Source organism: Pongo pygmaeus, chromosome 7 (genome assembly GCF_028885625.2).
Source record: "Pongo pygmaeus isolate AG05252 chromosome 7, NHGRI_mPonPyg2-v2.0_pri, whole genome shotgun sequence".
Lineage (NCBI taxonomy): Eukaryota > Metazoa > Chordata > Mammalia > Primates > Hominidae > Pongo > Pongo pygmaeus.
In genome coordinates, this window is record NC_072380.2 from 17,250,759 (window position 1) to 17,261,550 (window position 10,792).

At 33.9% G+C, this 10,792-nt stretch overlaps 1 protein-coding gene across 4 annotated transcripts in view; it reads left to right on the forward strand.

Annotated features, from left to right (window-relative positions):
• The window catches only part of ZDHHC2 (zinc finger DHHC-type palmitoyltransferase 2), a 721,436-nt gene extending 714,416 nt beyond the window's left edge, over positions 1-7,020 (forward strand). For all 4 annotated transcript variants that reach the window (XM_063668529.1, XM_054499632.2, XM_054499635.2 and 1 more), the window contains one exon: positions 2,484-7,020. The gene's annotated coding sequence lies outside the window, so the exon portion shown is untranslated. The remainder of the gene's footprint in view (positions 1-2,483) is intronic.
• The last annotated feature ends 3,772 nt before the right edge of the window (positions 7,021-10,792 follow it).

The window sequence follows — 10,792 nt, forward strand, 5'->3', positions numbered from 1 at the left end:
ACCTTAAAATAATAGATGTTCGAAATCATTTTCTTTAAGCCTTATTTTTTTTTTAAACCTGCAGTTCCAAATCAGTTTCTTTAAAATATGATCTGTTTGTAAGCCTGCAGTCAATAAAAAGCTACAATAAGGAACCCCTTTGGAACAAACAGCTGTATAATAAACAATTTACAGAGCTGAATATTAAAGATAGCAAGATAACTCTCTATTTACAAAACGGCAATCTAGAATCCTAAAGTATGAAAAGCAAGAGATTCACTTGTAAAACAAAATGATTTGCATCAAAATTCATGGATATCTGTTTTTATTTGTCTGTTCTGGTTTTGGTAAGTTAGCCATGTATTATCAGCAAAATGCTGACCTGGCAATTTGCCAGCTGACTAGTATCTGATTTTGGGAAGACCAGGATCAGCTCTGAATACCTGTTGCTACAATAGGTCAGACTGACCATAACTGGTTAAAATAGTCAAAACTTCATCTGAATTTGATTAAATAGCAGAGACATTATTAAATTTCTGAAAATAATTTTAGAATGTAACTATGAATGTAATTTTAGAATATAGCTATAGCAAATATGAGTCACTAGCCAATACCACAAATAAAATATTACACAGAACATAGTTCTGTAAAACATAGAATTTCACAGGGTTTTTTTTCAATATTTTGAAATCATCAGTTGCAATAACCGTTGTTTTTAAGGTCAGTGCTATTAGGAATTTTTCTATGTGTTAAGTGTTTTACATATTTACATGGTAATATTATATAAAAGCCATCGAGACTTCTCAGTATTTTGACAATACCAGTATTGTGGTTATTTATCTCCAACACCTTGCACAATGCCAGACACATAGTAGGTTCTCAACATTTGATGGATAAGTGACAAAATAAAAACATTGAAATTAAAAATCTGACAGAAACTTGATTTTATTAATTCAGATATGACATTAGTAGTCATAACCACAAAATGGCAGCATGAATCAGCGCTATGGATCTAAAAATATACCCGATTTTCTGATGTAATGTTTTCTATTCTATTGATATAACCAGTTGCAGTAACATGTTTTGTTTTCTTAAACTTTCCCTAAAGTAGCTAATAGAAACTAGACTTTTAAAAATAATTTTCTCCTGCTTTACATCTCAGATTTGCAATTCATTGCAATTGTATTTATATCAAATAATAGTCTGATATTGATGTGCCTAATTTATATTAAATATCTTCATATTGGCTGGGCGCGGTGGCTCACGCCTGGTAATCCCAGCACTTTGGGAAGCTGAGATGGGTGGATCACAATGTCAGGAGCTCGAGACCAGCCTGACCAACAAGGCGAAACCCCATCTCTACTAAAAATACAAAAATTGGCCGGGTGTGGTGTGGCGCACCTGTAATCCCACCTACTCAGGAGGCTGAGGCAGGAGAATTACTTGAACCCAGAAGGCAGAGGTTGCAGTGAGCCGAAATCGTGCCATGGCACTCCAGCCTGGGAGTTTGGGTGACAGAGCAAGACTCTAAAAAAAAAAAACTTCATATTTTTTCTCCTATTTTTGAACTACAATAGTAAATGATGTCACGTTTTTATAAAATAGTTGTTTGTTCAGCAGTTTCCAGATGGTTATAATGTGCCTAAACCCATAGTTAGTACTAAAAAGTAAATTAAATTTAGCTTACCAACCTTTCCTATCATATGGTATAAATAAAAAATGCTGGCCAGGCATGGTGGCTCACACTTGTAATTTCAGCACTTACGGAAGCCAAGGCAAGCAGATTGCTTGAGCTAAGGAGTTGAAGACCAGCCTGAGCAACATGGTGAAACCCCGTCTCTACCAAAAATACAAAAAGAAAAAAAAGTAGCTGGGTGTGGTGGCATGTGCCTGTGGTCCCAGCCACTCCGGAGGCTGAGGTGGGAGGATGAGAGGATCGCTTGAGCCAGGGTGGCGGAATTTGCAGTAAGCTGAGATCGAGATCACATCACTGCACTCCAGCCTGGGTGACAGAGTGAGGCCCTGTCTCAAAAAACAAAACAAAACAAAACAAAGCTGTGCTTCTATGCACATGAAGTTTCAAAATCGTTTCCCTAAATGTCCTTCCCAACTCAGTTGCCACTCCTAAACTCCAGCCTCAGATGAATGCAGAACTAACAACATAGAACCCTGCCACTCACATTGTAGCCCCAAACCAGCAACATTGTCATGACCTGGAAGATTGATAGAAATGCAGAATCTTAGGCCTTATCCTAGACCTACTGAATCAGAGTCTGCAATTTTTTTTTTTTTGCATTTTAATAGGATCCTCTCGTATATGCATATTAAAGTTTGAGCAGTATTGATGTAGAGGTCCATATTCAAGAACACGTCTGCTTGAGCCTGCTAGCATAGTAAACAGTTTTGAATGAGGGATACTGTCGAAACAGATTATGAAATGAGTTGGTTTGTTTTGCGTGTTTATGGTTAACATAGTAGTTTCATGTTTTCTGTTTCATTTCAAGGTATCAATGCTGTAGATGGATGGAAGAGGCTTCCCACAGGAAGATGCCACCAGTCAGTTGCACCTATGTCCCTTTGGCTGGAAATGCAGAATATGAATTGATTAGTTCTCTCCAAGCCATTGCTTAAAATATAACATGTTTTGGATCCAGTACACACATTGTTACAACTAACACAAATTCCTATTAAATATTAAAAGTAGTTCTGGTTTATTAATCAATGGGGAAAACATCTTCTCCGAAAAACTTGGAATAAATCCGAGGACCAGTTTTTACCCAAATATATGGGTAGCACAGTTTATCACACAGAAACTCCATTAATCATCTGATTTTCCGAATCTGAAAATTGAGACTATTAAGATATTAAGATTTCAGAGATTTCAAGTCACATTATAATGATAAGCGTTATTCATAAAACTTGTTACCTTTAAGAAGGTGGAAGTGGCAAACCATACTACTTTTTTTTCCTCTAATGTGAATCCAGCCTCAGACTGAGTGCACTGTAATAATTATGAATTCATTACAGAGTCCAGGTGGCCTGCAGTTGAAGATCATCAACCATTTTTGCCTCACTTAATTCCAGCCTTTTGTTTTCTGCTGGAAAATAAGTGTGGACATTGAAGCTTGAGCTCTCAAAGCAGTTGGCTGGAATACTTTTGTCAGAATACAGTACATTTCTATTACATCAGAAATGTATTTTCATCTCTTCTTGTTAAATTGGGAGGAAATTTACGATAGCAATTATGAAGATTGTTTTATGACATTCTTTTGTCAGTTTGGCTTTCTAAAAATCTCTTTTTAGATTATTTCTCCTGTTGAAGATAGTAAAAATATTGAATTTCTCTTAAGAATTCCTAATAGGTCAATAGATTTACCCTCCAGTGATATCTATATTATTTCTTTCTCATCTCATCAAAATGATGACAGGTAAACTATATTTTTCCTTAAACACCTATTACAATTAAATTATGCAAATCATTAAATACAAATCATACAACTTTTGGAAAGTTAGTTTAACATGAACTAAAATGGCATGCTGTTTGGAAATTTAGTTTGAGATAAACTGAAGTGGTGTGTTTGTTGATGCCAGAATGTTCAGCTTCAGTAAATATAATAAGCTCTTGTGCCTTGTATGCACTATTTTAAAAAAGTTTTTTTTATTTGAGTCCAGTATAATTTATGTAAATGTTAACAATTAGAATAATACTCTGTATGCTTTTTTTGGTACTGATTTTGAGAATTTAAAGCAGATTACCTTTTAAAACTGGACCAACTAAGTAATTGGTATTTAATCAAAGAGAAAATGGTAATAAACTTTTCAAAATCTTTGTTAAACCAAACATTCAACACAAAATAAACTAGAAGGCCAGAGGATAATGGAATAAAGGATCATTGCAATTACTTATCCTTCCTAAAAGTATAGTTTTATATTAATTGTGCTTATGGAAGAAACAATGTCAGCCAAGTCCACTTTATAGTTTGAGTGCAATTCAAAGAATTCAAACAATACAAAAATCTGCAGTCTTTTACAGATTTGTTTTAAGCTGAAGAGTTTCATCTGACAATCTGCTTCAAGAAATCTCAGAAAATAGGATAACATTTTAACTTTCATTTTAGAGCACGTTTTGGTCATTTTTTAAAATACCTAAAGTGCCAGACTGGAACCTATAGCTACTGCTAGAAGTCTTAAAACCAACAGCAGCACAGGATGTATTAAGAATTATATGAAGTCAGGTTTTGTTTTGTTTGTTTCAAAGCACAGTACTGTTAGCTGTTTTTGTGGACAGGATTCGATTAAGTATTCCCTCTTGTCAAACTGGAAGCTAGGGGAAAAAGAGGGATTTTTATCTTTTACTCTGCTAGAGTACTGTTAATGCCCCTTTCCTGCGGTCTTTTATATAATTAAATATATGTCAATACACATTAGAATCAGATTTGAAAAAGTTAAAACAATTTCATTGTTGTAATTGTTCCCTTTCTGTTTTCATATAGTGAATAACCTTAAAGGGTTGTTTTGTTTTGAATTATAGGAGTTATAATTTTTGGAGATGATTGCATATCTCATTAGATATGCAACATAAATTTATCTGAGTGAACAAAGTGCTAAATAAATAAATCTACATTTTGTACATATTTATATAAAATTTACCTGTAAGTATTTACTTTTAAAAATTTAATGGCTTAACTCGAACTTGAAGACACATACTTCAACTGTCCTTATTGTCCATTAAACTGATAATTTTGATTTTTCTTGTTTTTATAGATTTCACTATATAGGAATCAAGATTTAAGAAATTTTGCATTAAAAATAGTGTACCAATGCTTCATATACGTTAGTTATTTACTATTATGTAGGGAAGAGGATTGTTATTTCAAAGATATATTAAAGAACAGTTGCATCTGAATATAATCATGATGCATTCAATGAAGTTCATATCTGTGAATTCACTCCTAATACACCCTAATAAAGTGGTTGATCACCTTCATTATATGTCTATAAGAAATTGCCTTTGCACTGACAATGTAAATTATTTTAAGCATAAATTTTCCTAATAGTTTATTAGAGCTGCTAATGGCAAAATTCATGTCTTCAATGTGGCCATAACATAGGTCTTTGGGGGAGGGGTGGTGAGAAGATAAGGTATTTACTTCGTAGTAGTTAAGTGATTCTGAGGACAATTAGACTATAAAATTCAAGTACACTGTAATCAATAGACAACTATTGGAAATATGGCATATGTTGACAAACAACTAGGGAAATCAAAGATATAAATCATGTTTATAAAAAATTACGCATGCAATCATGTGATTCATGCTTCAAGAAAACATATGAAAAAAGTGTTACTCCATTATGTTATAAACTAGCAGATTTTCCCTGTTTTGAAATAACGTAAACGGGCTCGGCTGATTCTTAAGTAGTACTGTATCCTTCGGTATTTATATTGTCAAATACTTGTTTGTAAAAGTGATGGTTCTGATACCTTTGATCAAACATAGATACAAACCTCAGAAAATGGTAAATGCAAAGCAGTTTACATTGTAAATCATGATGAAGGTGTCCTCCAGCACAACCATCCCACCCACACACCTAGACTACAGATTCTGATCTGTGAGTATTTTGACCAAAGTGACATTTCAACAAGTGGATTTTTCACAAATAACACGTGTTTAATATCTTTCTGCAGAAACGTGTTCTTCTAAAGCAGAAAACCACCTGGCTTAATCCCAAATGTTTTACACTTCTTTTCCACATACTTAGCCAGTTCAGCACCAATTTCCTCTTATATGTGGAAGGTGACTATGTTACATACCTGAAGTATTTGTTACTCTTTTACAAAGATACCACTAGAATTTTCTCACTTTGCCTTGGTAAAAATTCCTAGATGGCTACTTTTTATTGCAAGTGTTAGCAATTTGATCTTGTAATGCCATGAAAAGCATTAAGTAGAAGCCAATATTAACCTAGATTTTACAACTGACCAATCTGTTCCCCACCAGATTTCCTTTAGAATTTATTACCAAAGGATCTTATTTTGTTACAGAACACAGGAAATTGTTATACTTTATAATGTTGCAAACCATGCATTTTCCTTTTCTCTTTTCCATAAGATTTATTTTTTTATTGTAGTAGTGCCCTGGCTTGTCAACAGTGGACATCACTGAAAGGATGGAATCAAGTAGGCTTGTTTCAAAGAAACTCCTGTGAATCAGCTATGAATATGAAGTATCTCCCAGAACAATGTTCAGTGTTTCAGGAGACTCTGAAACAGGGCACCCATTTTTTTTCCTTCCTCAAAATAGTCTCCTTGAAATGTGAGCAAAGAACTATGATGATGCAGTCCAGGTATCTAATAGCTCAATCACCAACACCCTCTGAGAATTGTTCCTATACCAGCAAAAAGTTCAAATACAATAATCTGGGCAATGCCAACAGAAGACACTTTTAATCATTTGCAGACCTTTCTTGTTGCAGGAAAGTGAGGGCAAAAACAAACTGGTGAAAAATATTCAAAAATAGATCTTTTTGATGTTCATAGCCAGTATTCAGTATTTCTGTATTGTTTACAATTGGGGGAAAATGTCTGTTAAGGCTAATCATCTGAGTGATTTGAGTAGCAATTAAACCAAAGGGAAACTTTTAATAAGTTATTTTAAGCCCTGGTTTATGGCTAGTTCCCTATTGCTCAGGAAAAATAGTACTACTTTATGGTTTATGAAAACAACCTATGATTTATGTTGCATCTTCCGGGGAAGGTTTAACAGTACAAGGAGCTGAATCCTACCTGAAATTATTAATACTTAATATATTGCTTGTTTGATGGATAAAGGTGCTTAATCAATTGAAAAAAAATGCATAATGCTTCAAGGTAAAATTCTGTTGATGCTGAATTTAAAAAGATACTACAGAATGCGTCAGTTCTCCTGTTGTATTTTTCTCAGTTAATGAGAGCAAGCCTATTTTGTCAGTTTAGATTTTGTGTCTTTTTCTGTCAGTATGTATGGCTCCCTAAAGTGTACTATTAAAAACATCTTAAATGAACTAATCAAACACTTACTGTGTGAAAGCTGAATACTTTAAAAAGCGACCTTAATTATAAACTAATCTTGGAGTAGCATGCAAATGTGCTGAAGTTATTTAAAAAACATATACTTAGGCAAGAAGTAGAGGACAGCCCCAGAATGGCTACAATGAATGGAAGGAAAGTCTGTATACACACATATAGCTCAGGAACAAGTTTTTATTATACATGGGTTTTGCAGTGATACAAGACACCTGCTCACAACTTACAAAAAACAAAACAGGTATACGGCATGAGTGAAACAGTTCCCCCATTAAAAGCACTTAAAAGCTATGACATGGCTAGTAAGATGTAAAATATTAAGTCCCCTTGGAGTCTTGCAAACTTGTATTTCCTAACAATTTGGAAGCCATGATGATACTCAGTCTGAAGCTAAAGAACTCCAATTTCTTGGTATGGTACTACATAAAGATTCTCATCTTTTGGGAGAAAGAGCCAAAACAGAAGGGTGTGAAAGCGGTGAATTTCCCCTCCTATGACAATAAAGCAAGAGGGCAGATTATATTCATGAATGCTTCTCATGTACAAAAAATTCCTCCATACCAGGAAGGAGAGTAGAGTATTGACCAGTTTATCTTTAAAAAGAAAATGAGTAATTTTGGAGAAATGTAGCTTGTTCATTCACCTACAGACTATGGCTACAAAGCAATGAAATAATAGACTTCTAAAGAGAAATTGCTCAATTGCTTTTATACTAAACGTTAAATGTAACTAATGCTATAGAAAATGTTTAAAACAAATGGAAATTGTCTAGTGATAATGTACATGAATCTTGTTTTCTTGGAATTTTCACTCTATGGTGACATTTCTTAACTTTTAAAACCTGAAATGAAAATTCTGCAGGACTTGGATGTGTACAGTCCTACGTTTCTATGTCTTAATAGAAAAATAAATGACAGGTAACATTGTTATAAATGAAACTCTAATATAAATTACACCAACATAGCAAATGGCATGTGTGAACTGGCCTTCACTGCAAAGCACTGACACACAGAATAATCAGTATTTTTCCTATCTCTTTATTTATAAATTCTAACACATTTATTTTATAGACATGAGATAACATATGCATTCATAATTTGATTCCACCTCAGGTTGTCTACCCAGAGGAGCCACTGCATTTGGCAATGCAGATGAAATAGTAAAGAGGACAGATATAGACCCTTAAGCTTCTTCTAGTAGAGAGGTGGACAAGCCTTTTTTTTTTTTTTTTTTTTTTTTTGGAAAGGGCAGGTAGCAAATATTAGTGGCTTTGCAAGCTAAGACAAAATGAAGGACATTATTTAGGTACTCAAGGAAACTTTTCACAAAATTTTTATTCTAAAAATTGAAAACTCAAAATATCGAGTATAATTTTTTTTTTTTAGTAATAGAGGTCTACTAATGGGAATAATGGGATTTTTTGGCAGGGGACGGGAGGTAACATTTTGCTCAATTTGGGCTGAAAGTTGGTATTCCCTCATTGGAATAAATTGAAAATGTTAATCTGTTAATGCTGATGTGTAATGGGATTTCACGTATTTCATCTTTGAAAATCTCTTTTCACACAAATAGGTCAAGGTACTGCTAAATACTGACACATCCACCCATGAGCATGTCATTTTAGTTAAGCATATTCATCACTTGTAAGGCATTTGTAGGATTCACCTTTTTGGTATTTGCCCTTTAGCATGTCATTCATTCAAGATGATTCATTTCCAACAGAAGATTAAGAGGAAACTTTAAAAGCATTTAATTGCAGTTAAATGCTTTTAAAATTTAAAAATTTTCTTTGCACTGCATCAAGGTCCAAAAATCTGCTACAGGAAAATATATCCACTAAAAATGGATTTGGCAATACAGCGCTGTTTTGACTTCTCATAGCACAGAAAGTATATAAAGCAGCTTGACAATCTTATTTAAATTTTAGTTTTTATTGAAATGAATTTACCATATTATGTTGTTGTACCTTGTAATTTCAGATCAAATTCATTAAGAAACATTTTCAAGTCTGTGGCAAAAGTTAATTTCCAAAGTTACTCAGTGTTAAAAAACAGTGGTTGAGGATGGTTTTTCTCATTCAGAAAAATTTCAATGTCAGCCCAGAGCCCAAAAAATAAAAATAAATCTTTAGCACTGCTAAGCCATTGAACGCCTGTGTGGCAAATCAAATCAGGATATTCAGCTTCTGTTTCTCACAAAAAAATCATGGAACTGAAGATGGTTAAGTCCACAAGAGCAAATGAAGTTAACTGTTGACTAGTTCAGTAACACCAATATTTCCTGCAAAGTACCTGCTGATGAATAATCAAGTGAGTAACTATAGGCTTTAAACAACTTACATTTTCACAAGCTTTAAAATTTGACCAAATAAACATTTTTTCTGCTCCATGCATTTTTCCCAGCATCAGTTGCATCACATCTTAGTAGATTTCACTTCAGGTTGTACTGTTTATCAACTTTTTTGAAAATATTCCCACTTGTAGTTCCATACAAATTCTTCGGTCACTTCAAATCCAGCAATGGTTTCTCAAAAAATAAAGCTAGGCAGTACTGACTAGTAAGAGGCAAAGAATTAACAGTGTCATTTGATGTGTCCAAAATCCTCATTCTTCAAACTACTGTTCTCATCAAAGGGCTGATGTCTTAATTTTCTCTGGACACATTTCTTTGGGTTGGTTACTATCTTCAAGCACGATGTAATTCAGCATTAGTAAATGGTTTTCTTTGCTTGGCTAACAAATAGGCTACTTGTAAACATTTTGGTTGCAGCCTCATTTTTATTACTTCTGTGAAATTTTGCTGTGATGTTTCATTTAAATTTTCTAATTCTTCTGACTGTTGCTTTCCCACGAGTTGGGAATATTGTGATGTTAGTCTGATACTGTCAGTCTATTCTTTTACCAGTTTCAGTGTCACTGCATTATACACACAATGTACCACCATATAATAAAATAGTCCATATTCCAGTGTGCCTTGAAAGCATAACATTCAAAGGTACTTTTCTTGTTCTGAGATACAGGGCATGAACTGGTAGTAGAAAAAGTAATAAATCAAGCAATACACAGGGCATTCGAAATGCTTTCAGGTTCTATCTGCATCACCATGATTCTGTAGCTTGCCAAGCGGCAATGTGAAACAAGACACACATACACAGGTTCTGTAGCAGCTACTCAACTTTCCCATTATAGCAAAAAAGTATCCATAGATAATATGTAAATGATTGTGGCTGCATTCCAATAGAAACTTACAGACGCTAAAATTTGAATTTCATGTAATTTTCAGATGTCAGGAAATAATCTTTTGATTATTTTTCCCAACCATTTAAAAGCCATTTTCAGTTCATGGGCCACACAAAAACAGGCAGCAAGCTGATTCTGGCTACGGGCCATAGTTTGACAACCCTTGCTCTACTAGATTTAACAGAATATATGAGTCTGTAATTAATGGCTCAGTAACACTAAAAAAATTACCAGCCAAATATCTTACATCTAGAACCTAGACTTTACAAACATTCAGACTGTCTGGAACAAAATAAAAAAGTAAAACTTAGACCCAGTAAAAGTCAAAATGTTCCTCTACAAAAGTTACACTATACGGGTGCTCAACCTACAATGAGGTTACATCTGAAAAAATACTAAGATGCATTTAATGCAGGCAACAGCATACAGTCCCCCAATTTACGATGGTTCAACTTATAAATTTTGACTTTGCAATGGTGCAAAAGCAATACACATTCAGTAGAAACTATAA